Raw genomic sequence first — 9,856 nt, 5'->3', positions numbered from 1 at the left:
GGGGCGCGTGGGAGGGCGAGCCGGCACGGGAGGGGAGGGGAAAGCCGCTCATCATGTTTAGGGGCGAGGGGAGTCTCCCTGCCCGGGAACCCGGTCAGCGGCCCCGGCTGCCGCGGTCTCCGCCTCTGGGAAGGTAGGACTGTGCCGCAGGGGCTCAGAGGGGCCTGAGCGCGCCCCTCTCCCCGGCCCGGGTCGCCCGCGCACCATCCCCGGCGCTCTCGGGCAGAGCAGTCCCTGTTGTGGGGGAACGGGCTCAGACCCCGCTGCGGGTGCCGGGGCTCGGTGGAAAGGGTGCCTCGGGAGGGATCGGGGAGGCGGGGGTCGTTGTTCGGGAGGGGACCTCTCCCGCAGAAGGGGACGCTCCGGGCGGGAGGCCCCGGGAGGCGCTCTGCGGAGGGCAGCAGCTGCCAGGCGTGCCCGGGAGCTGCGCGCTGCCCTCGGCGCGGCACGGACCGCGATCCCCTCGGTGCGGCACAGACCGAGATCGTGACCTCGGCACGGGGATCTGTAACACTGATTGCTGCCTGTGCCAGCGGCTTCTCTTCTCGTCAGTCGCATCTCGCAGTTAGAAGAACGAAAGGCAGTATGTGACTCAGTTTCCCTGTGAGGACCGGCGGCAACTGGGCGATAAGAGTTTGGGAGCCTGTGGGTTGCATCATAAAAAGGAGCTTTATAAGCCAGAAGTATTTGCTGATAAAGTAGCTGGGAAGCACCAATCTTCGGCATTAAGTCATCAGATAGAGCAATTAGCTGTCAAGGAATTGATAGTTTCCCATCAAACACAACCTGAACTGCTGAGGTCTGAAATGCTGTAGTCCATCTGGACTGTGTTTCCAATTGTGTTATTGATTCCTGGATAGTTAAACCACAGACACACTTAATACAGGGAAATATTAAAAATTTAAATACTGCTGCTACCCTTGTAATATGCAAGTTGTAAAATATAAGTTGTAGGTGTTTCTTTTCTGCAGTAAGACAATCACACACCATAGCTGACAGTGAATCTCCTTACCTTGGCTAGTAGATCGCTGTTTTCAATTTTTTTTTTTCTCCTGACCTAGTGTTTGTGTTACTTGTTATGTCATTATTGCTGTGAAAGGATGCAAAGATGATGCTAAAGTGTCCTATGGAAAGAAACTGAGTGGCACTGTGCATATTTGAGTGCATGCAGTATTCTGCTGAAGTCCTACTGAATGTGGCCCATTTCCTTTAAAGGGCAGAGACTCTTTTGCAAGAATGGAATTATCCTAATTAATAATTTAAATATATCAACATAAATAATGTATACTCTCAAATCTGTAATAGCAAGCATCTTTTTGTTGTTCCTGTCTTATGGAAATTACAGACTGCTTTAGTGTGAATGAATCCTGACATGATTCTAGAAACTGGGCCAACATATCATTGATTATGCACTTTGAAGAAGAGTGGGAAAGGTAGAGGAAAGATTTACAGTGCTTGAATCTCTTGGCATTGTGCTGTGGCCACAAAGCCTGCATATAGAAAAAATACAGTTTCTGGGACAGGAAAATTATCTGCAGTGAGTCCATCTATAGCAGCTGCTGTAGATGCTGAAGTTATGTTATAAACAGCTTTTCTGAGAATAGCAGCTAGATAATTTCATCTTGCTATGCTGTGCTTTTCTGATGTCTAACTGTGTTGCTTCAGAACATCACCTGACTGCATTTTATATGTGGGCTACAGTAAGCTACAGCTGGGGAATGGGTTCAGAAATGGCCTTCTAAATAAACTGGAATTTCAAACTGAATGTGCCCTTAGCGTTGCTATATGCATTATACTTTGCTCCAATGGGAGTATCTCCGTAGTTTAATTCTAGCAGCAGTATATTTTGACACCAAAAAGGCACTTCTCTTATGAGTCTCACGGTATTGGAAGATACAGGAAAAAGAACAGATGAGATGGACATAAGTCTTTACAGGGCAGGAGGTCATAAGTGGGATTTCGATGACTGTACAGCCAAACCTTAGGAGCACAGCTTTCCTTCACAAGTAAGTCAATCTATGCCAATCTGTGCCAATCTTTACAAGGAAGTCAAGCTGCCACTGAAGAGAGCATTCTTCTGAACTGGCTCTAATGCTCATCTGACCACTGATTCAGCATTCTGCTGAACTATAGAATTTAATTTTCTGCCACCCTAGCTCCTGTGACTGTCCTGATATGGTGTCTGGATGAGTAACCCTGGTGAAGCGAAAAAATGTTAGGGATGGGACAGGAGGGAAGTGGGAAGTGAGCAGCAAGCTCTCTTTTAGATCAGGTCAGCAGTAATGTGAAACAATAGTCTTAAATTACAGTAGTCCTGAACTTTGTGGTCCACAAAGGAGAAAACATCATTGTAGCTTTAACTTTAGTTCTGCCCTAAATCTAAAATGGGCTAAATAAAGTATGAGACTATGAGACCTGATGTATCCAAAAAGTTTAAGTCAGACATGGTACATAAATCATAGAGATGCAGAATTCAAAGTATACCTGACACATACTTATTGAGCTGTTCATAAGAGGTTCTAGTGTAGGAGATTTCACAGCATAATACCGTAATCTATTAACCTCTTAGGTATAAGAGGTTTTTCCTACTATCTAAGAAAAAATCTTGTTTGTTGCTACTTGAGTTAATTTCTTAATGCCCTAAAGACATATATCCCCACAGTTTTCCCTTTTTGTAGCCTGAGAGGGTGCTTCAATCTTTCTATACAGGTTACATATTGGAGAACTCTTACATTTTATTGCTCTTTTTCAGATTCAGTGTTCTCTATTTATTTTTGAGAAATACAAAGTGTAGATGTTTACTCCTTAACAGTATTTAGCCAGGAAGAAACACATCAGCTTTCCTGCAGAAGATGATTGCCTCCTAAGATCTTCTGGTAAAGTTGTTTAAACTCAACAGCCTCTGATCTGTTGAATCAAAATTAGTGTGGTTAGCCAATTAAAAAATTGTTCCAATTTTTAATGAAGCAAATCAGAAGGCTTTGCCAGCAGGCTTGAAGAGGCAGCTACCACTGGTATGGAGAGCAAGGACAGGGCAGTCACTGACAACTACACCCATTGTGAGCTGTTGCCACAGACCACATTTGAGTTTGATTATGAGACAGTAATGTGGAACCATCAAGAATGCTAGTAAAACTGATATTTGTCCTGTTTAATCTTTCCTCTGTCCATTAAGTCAGTTATTTTGTTGACACATGAAGAAATTACTTTCTAATGCTATTTGATATTGGCACCTTCCTATTTCCTACATGTCTGTGAAGTAAGTTGCCAAATCTTTTATTTTTGTGTCTTTTGTACAAACAGTACTTTGGCATCTGTCATGTTCCTGGTTTTTATCCCCTCCTGTTTGAAACCCCCGAGTAATTTGTAGAAAAAGCAAGTAAAGCTAAAAATGGACGTTCACATATGCCAGTAACATCACATTCAGTAACTGTAGCTCTTTTTCATTTAGCTGTAGCCATGTACAATTTCAGGGATGTGCTGTGCCTCCCAACAAGTCCTGAGGAAGGTATGCACTACAATCAGGCTGCTGATTCCCAAGCTTAGCACTTCCTGACAGTCAGGGAAAACCAGTGGGGCTGTACATGAGAGGCAGTGCCTCTGGCTCACCAGTTCCCATCACAGGTACTGGTAACTCCTAACTAGTCATTATTGATACTGTGTAATCATCTAGAGGCTATGTGGAGATAGAAGGCAGTGCATACCTGGTTTGTCAAATTCAATAAATGGTGTGTTCCACTTTTTTTTCTCATACACAGAATATTAAACAGGAATCTTAACTAGCCACTAGATGTCAATGTTGCTGTGCTAAAAGGCAAATGCAGTTTTATTTGTTTGGCTGATAAAGTAATTTCATCAAGAAAAGAACTTCTGTATTTAAAGATATTTCCCGTATAGGGTCAGTTACAAAAAATAATCATGGGCAAGCCCATGCTATGTCTGTTATTTGAAGAGAAGCTGTGCAGTTTTATGATATTTTGAAGTTGAAATTAGCTTTTCAGTGCATAATCATGTTAGAAAAGTGCCTTTGAAAAATAGTATCTGATTGACCATCAGTTTCCTTCCTTGTTCTAAAATCACAGACCTTTGTATAAGTAGCCACAATCATTGTATTGTATTTCACTTGTTAATAAAAGATAATAGAATAGAATGTATAGCTAATCATATTATAAGAGTTGGTGAATTTCCTAAATTCCAGGTATCTGTGGACATTTTCCTCTTAATTATTTCTGTTTAATACCATTGGATATCAATGTCAGATACATTGTATGGGGACAAAATTTCTAGAACACCAAGACTTCCAATATGATAGGCAATTTGAAATTTTGAAAGTGTGTATATCTAAAGGCAGATCTGACAGATGATGGCATTTTAGAAGGATACATGAGGTAGAATTTGACCCATGGACCTTTGTTATTCCTGGCTCCTCTACGTCTAGAGTGAACAAATCACTGCCAGTCTCCACAACTACTTACTGCCTGGTGCACTGAAGGTGCTGTTCTATTGTCTGTCTACAGAGCATTTATTTTGAGACCAAAGTTTGGAAATTGGTTTCATAAACAGTTATGGAAAGCTGAAGAAGACAACAGCGCACATCTTGAATTCAGATTAAGCTTGTTCTGCTGTTAGGATAAAAACAAATATCAAAGGCTCTTATTAAAAATATAGTTGGAACCTCCTGTTGATCTGAAAATCTCCCAAGAAGTCAAAGATGTGGGAATTGCACCCTTATTCTCAGCTGATTAACTTGGTAAACAGAATCCCTGTTCAGGCCACAATGTTAGAAAATACAGCCTAAATAACCTGATTTATTCCCTTAGCTCCACCTCCTATGGTGCATATAAGGCCTCTCAACTTCATACACAATTCACAAGATTTTTTTTTATTACTGTTGGCAGAAGAGCTGCCTTAGTCTTCATTATCACGGATTGAAGTAGTTGAAGTCCTGCTCCACAGTTGATTTGATGGTAGCATTACTTCCACTCTTAACATGCCAAAGAATCACAGATACACTATGGAGGAACTATAACTCTTTTAATTCCTAATTTCCATTTTAAGTTTTATTGCCTATGACTATAGAGTTATGCAAGAATCTTATATATATATCTTGAAAACCAGATTGCTTCATTAATTCATTTTGTTGTAATTAAGGGAACATTCAAAGCATCAACCTTGTTCCTAAAACTTCTGTGTACTTCAAAAAACTTCATTAAAATAAAGTTTTCTGCAAGTCTTTGTTAAGATGTATAGTGTAAATAATAGCAGTATGATCATGTAAAGACTAACTTAGTTATGGAAATAATAAATCAGACTTTGATAAAAAATAATACTTAGAATCAACTCCCCATATTATCTTTAAAGTTTGGGCTTATTTTTGCAAAATGTACAGAATTTTACTAAATAAATCCCCCTAGAGATATATTCTGTAGACTCCTGTCTAGTGTCTTTAATCGTCACTGCTAGTTCCACATTTGTTTTGTGGCAGGTGATTTTTGTCTCCAGAGCTTAGTCTGGCAACTCTGCTCAGAACAAAGCTCACTACAAGATTACACATGCATGTAGGCATGCATAAACTTGAGCAGTGACTTCAGCCTATCAGGAATTTAATTTAAAAGTAATTATCAGTATGTACAAAATACTACTTCTTAGTTTTATCAACCTGCACTTAAGTAAGTGGAATACAGAAACAAACTCCTCTACCATGTTCCAGTTTTCATTTTAGAAAGGAGGAGATTTTAGAAGTTCATTATGCTTAAATTCCCTGAAGTATGAACTATTTCCTAAGAGAGCAAAGAATGCCTAATCTTACTTTTATGGCTAGATCTGCATTGGTGGAAAATGACTGATGGCATCCAATTACATAAGTACAAGAGAAAGGAAAATTTGTTTTTCCAGTTTGATATCAGAGTTATTATATAAGATGAAGAAATCATAGAAAATAATAAGCAAGAGAAGGAAAATCTAGTAATGTGAAAATAAATAAAAGAAAACAACTGACAAGCAATGTACTTATTTTCTTTAAATTACATTGTTTCCCACTGGAATTTTTGGAAGGGGAAAAAAAAGAATACATGAGCAAAGTTACAGTTTGAACATTGCATTTTTAAACCATAGTAGAAAAGATATGTGTTCCCTCTTTTCCCGAGGTGCATTTTTGTCCATAATGTCTACCATGTTTATATATTCATAATACTCACTTATGAGAATTGAGGAAAGGTACAAATCATTGACAGGGAATGTTTTCTGAAGTCTTCTGTATAAAAAGGTGGCAGACAAGCCACTGTCATCTGAATCATGCAAGCAGTTAAGCACTGTTTATGTACCCAGTATTCTATGTAACTTGGAAAATAAAGGTCTGAGTCTGAGATGTGATGTTAATAGAGATGTACAGTCTCATTCCTGCTAACATGTTCCAAAAACACCTGTTTTTTAGAGATGTGTTTCATCTTTACTGAGAAGTTGAGCCCTTAACTCAGCAATCCAGAAGGCCAGTTGTGAAAACTGCCTTCACTGCTCAGGAGCTGCTCAGATGAGTTCATCACAGTGTTTTCCAGTGGTTGTCCTTAAGCAGCGAAAATAAATCAGAGATTATTTGCAATATACAGTGCTGCAGGCAGTTGTTTGGAATCTCACAGTCAGATTTTAAAAAAACTAAAGTATTAGAGCATAATATAATGTAATGATGACAGAATTGGCCATCACTTTCTCTTACTATTTCAGTGGGATTACATAGTAAAGCAGTACAGTAGCTGCATGTAGAGGCTGTTAGTACCAGGCTGAGGTGATCAGTACCTGGTCCTTCAGTGAAAACTGAAGGATACAGGGATATAAAAATGCTGCTCTGAGCACTGAAGTAGGATGAATCAGTTAAAAATTCCTATTTCACAGTTTTTGATGAACTTATAGAGTAGTTATAGAGTACTGCTGTGAGACCTCATTTAATTAATAATACCATGAGCCATTCTGCTAGAACTAAGCTTTTATTAGTAAAAATATACTACTGATCGCCAGGGTTTGGAAATAATAGGGATTATATTTCAAATTAAATACAATTTTATGTTATTTAATCACCAATATCATTAAGATATGAAGTACTGAAATACTATCAACCTTTCAATTGAAAGTGTTTCCAGGACACTATTCATTCCATGGCACCTAAGTGGAATGGGAAAGATAACTATCCTAAATGGCAACCATTAGTCTAACTTGGTTACAAATATCAAGTTATGATATTTATAGCCAGCAACACTGAGCCGTGCAATATCCACAACTCTAGAAGTAAAAATGTCAGACTCAAAAAACACAGAGGAAAGTTATCTATTTCAAGTAAAAAGAAATATTGCAGCTTGTACCCTAGGGGAGATCCTGCTACTTGCTGAAACCACATTCAATTTGCAAGTGTAAGTCAAAATGTTAACAGTTACATATCTAGATGACTGCTTTTCTTGAATGGAAACAAAACCACATGGAAGATAAGGGTCAGGATGTGAAGTGAGATCTGAGTGAAAAACATTTTCTTTAGCATTTCATAAAACATTCTGTCAAGTTTGCATTACACTGTCCTTAAATATTCTGCTCATAAAAGATGGAATGTGTTATTTAGATTTATATTAGGGTCTGTTTTAATACTTTTTATCAAAATCTTGGTTTAGTAAATCCATGCCACTCTTTCCCTGTAAAACTTTTATTTGAACCTCAGCCTTAACAGAGTATTTGGCCGGTTTCTATAATATGAGTCTGTTAACGAAAGGAAAATACTATTCTGACTGCCTCATTTATCTTAGATATGGTCATAATCCAGCCACAAATGTTAAGAACTAGAAAAAGTAAGACTAGTGAAGCACTTTGATATTTTCTTACTTGAGAACATCAATACCCACAGAAAAATATGCCCATACAACAGAATACTAAATTACTCTCCCAGTTAAAAAGAAGCTAGTATATATTAGCTTCATTAATATATGAATACTGTTGTATTGTGATCTAACACTACAGTGTGAAAAACAAAGCCTTAAACTTACAATGACATTCATGATTTGTATTGATTTGCAGTACATTCCAGCCTTAAGAGCAACACAAATACCCCACCCTTGTAGCTTAAGAGCCTTTATGAAAGGGCATCACAGCCCTGGTCGCAGATGCCCATCACATGCATCCCCACGGATCCTCAGCAAGGAGGGATTTAGCTGCCTTTGGAACATCACCCATTCTGAATCTATAGCAACCCTCCTCTAATATGCCAAGCTATTTTTAGTATCAGGGCAGCCTTGAAAGCAGCAGGTAAAGCATGAAAAGAATGAATAAGTGGTTGTGGTGCTTGCCTGTGAATAGAAGCTATATATAGCTCCTGAGAGAGATCTTAATATATATGTATATATATAATGTGCATATGAAGGGATATCTGCCTCCCTGAGGGGGAAGCAGGGGTGTCAGAAACATAGAGTAGGTTATGAACAAATTATTACTATTTGTGACCTGAGCTGTTATCTAAAGTCATTATTTCCAATAGTTCTGTTTAAGAGAATAAATTGTTAATGGAATTGGGTATCTTTGATCCAGTCTTTGCAATGAATGTATAGGCTTCATTTCCCTGAGTGAAGAGAAAATTGAACAGCAGGAGACTATTTGCAGTTCCAAGCTCTTTTCAGCCATTACTTGCTCCAAGAAATTCTCTAGCGAATTTCTCAGGTCTCCCTTTCCATGCCTAGGAGCCAACATCTCAGTTTCTGTGATGTTAGCTGTTCTCTTGGGCTCCCAAACCTGTCTTTTTTTTAATCCTTGTCTTTTACTCTTATATATTCATCCATTTGCTTCTAAAAAAATCTTGGGAAAAAAGGCTACGTGTGCCTTTGTTTAATCAGTACTGTGTGCCATTTATTTAGCTGGGGAGCTATACTGCTTCATGAAGGAGCTGATTACTTCTTACTGATGTGTTATACTGAGGCTGGGAATTAGGCCCTCCAGTTTTAATGACTCTTTGCCTAAATCACAAAGGCAGCAGTGGAAACTTACAGATGCCTACAAGTGATTGGTGTTAAAAAGAAAGCTGGCTATATAGCATTTGGATTATTGTCTTAGAAAAGGGATAGTTAGGAATCCTTTTGAACTTAAAATGTGAATGTTACCATGTTCAAGGTAGGGAAAATCCTTTAGCTTCTGAGCAGTCATAACTAAAATGTGTATTTCTCTGTTGCTATGAAAATTATATTTAAAACTACAGTCAGTTTCTTAGATAAGGATGTTGTGTTGGTTTGGTTCTCCCACTGCAGAGGGAAAGAGCCAGCAGCCAAAAGAGCAAATCTTTTCTTAAAGCTGTACTAAATATGTAGCATATTGGCATATGAGCAAACAGATGAAATTAAATTTTCAGCCCTCTGAAGTCTCCTCTGCAGGGCAAATATGGTTTGTAAGAAAAAGGGACTTTGGAGTTCAGCTTGGTGCAGTACTTGATGGAGAGTCAAGTGCAATGGCAGCATGCCTGCATAATGTAGAGTGGCAGATTTGGTATTTACTTGAGGTAAAAAGGATTAACCCTTACTGAAAAAGTAAAGTATTTTTCCAAATTTCTTGAGTTGCTGAGAACAGTTAAAACATCAGTAAAATACATTTGTGGAGCTATCACCAACAACCCCTTAAAATGTTTCAGTGCTGATCCAAATCTCTGCTTTGTAAAGCATGTCGATTAGCAATGATGAAACAATAATCTGTGTTTGATGAGTCACATCCTTCCTATTGTGTAGTTCCTTATGTCCAGGGCACTTCAGCAAGACTTCTACTTGAAGTAGTTCAGTGACTTCAGTGGCACTAAGATTTCTTTCATTGTTAATTATTCAGACATAGAAACCTGGTTTTAACA

At 38.7% G+C, this 9,856-nt stretch overlaps 1 protein-coding gene across 1 annotated transcript in view; it reads left to right on the top strand.

The window, feature by feature from the left end:
* Positions 1-17: 17 nt before the first annotated feature.
* Positions 18-9,856, top strand: part of LGI1 (leucine rich glioma inactivated 1) — a 28,947-nt gene continuing 19,108 nt past the window's right edge. The window contains exon 1 of the mRNA XM_036385836.2: positions 18-133. The gene's annotated coding sequence lies outside the window, so the exon portion shown is untranslated. The remainder of the gene's footprint in view (positions 134-9,856) is intronic.

Source organism: Molothrus ater, chromosome 8 (genome assembly GCF_012460135.2).
Source record: "Molothrus ater isolate BHLD 08-10-18 breed brown headed cowbird chromosome 8, BPBGC_Mater_1.1, whole genome shotgun sequence".
Classification (NCBI taxonomy): Eukaryota; Metazoa; Chordata; class Aves; order Passeriformes; family Icteridae; genus Molothrus; species Molothrus ater.
The sequence above is the reverse complement of the archived record's forward strand: the minus strand, read 5'-3'. Positions and strand labels throughout refer to the sequence as shown.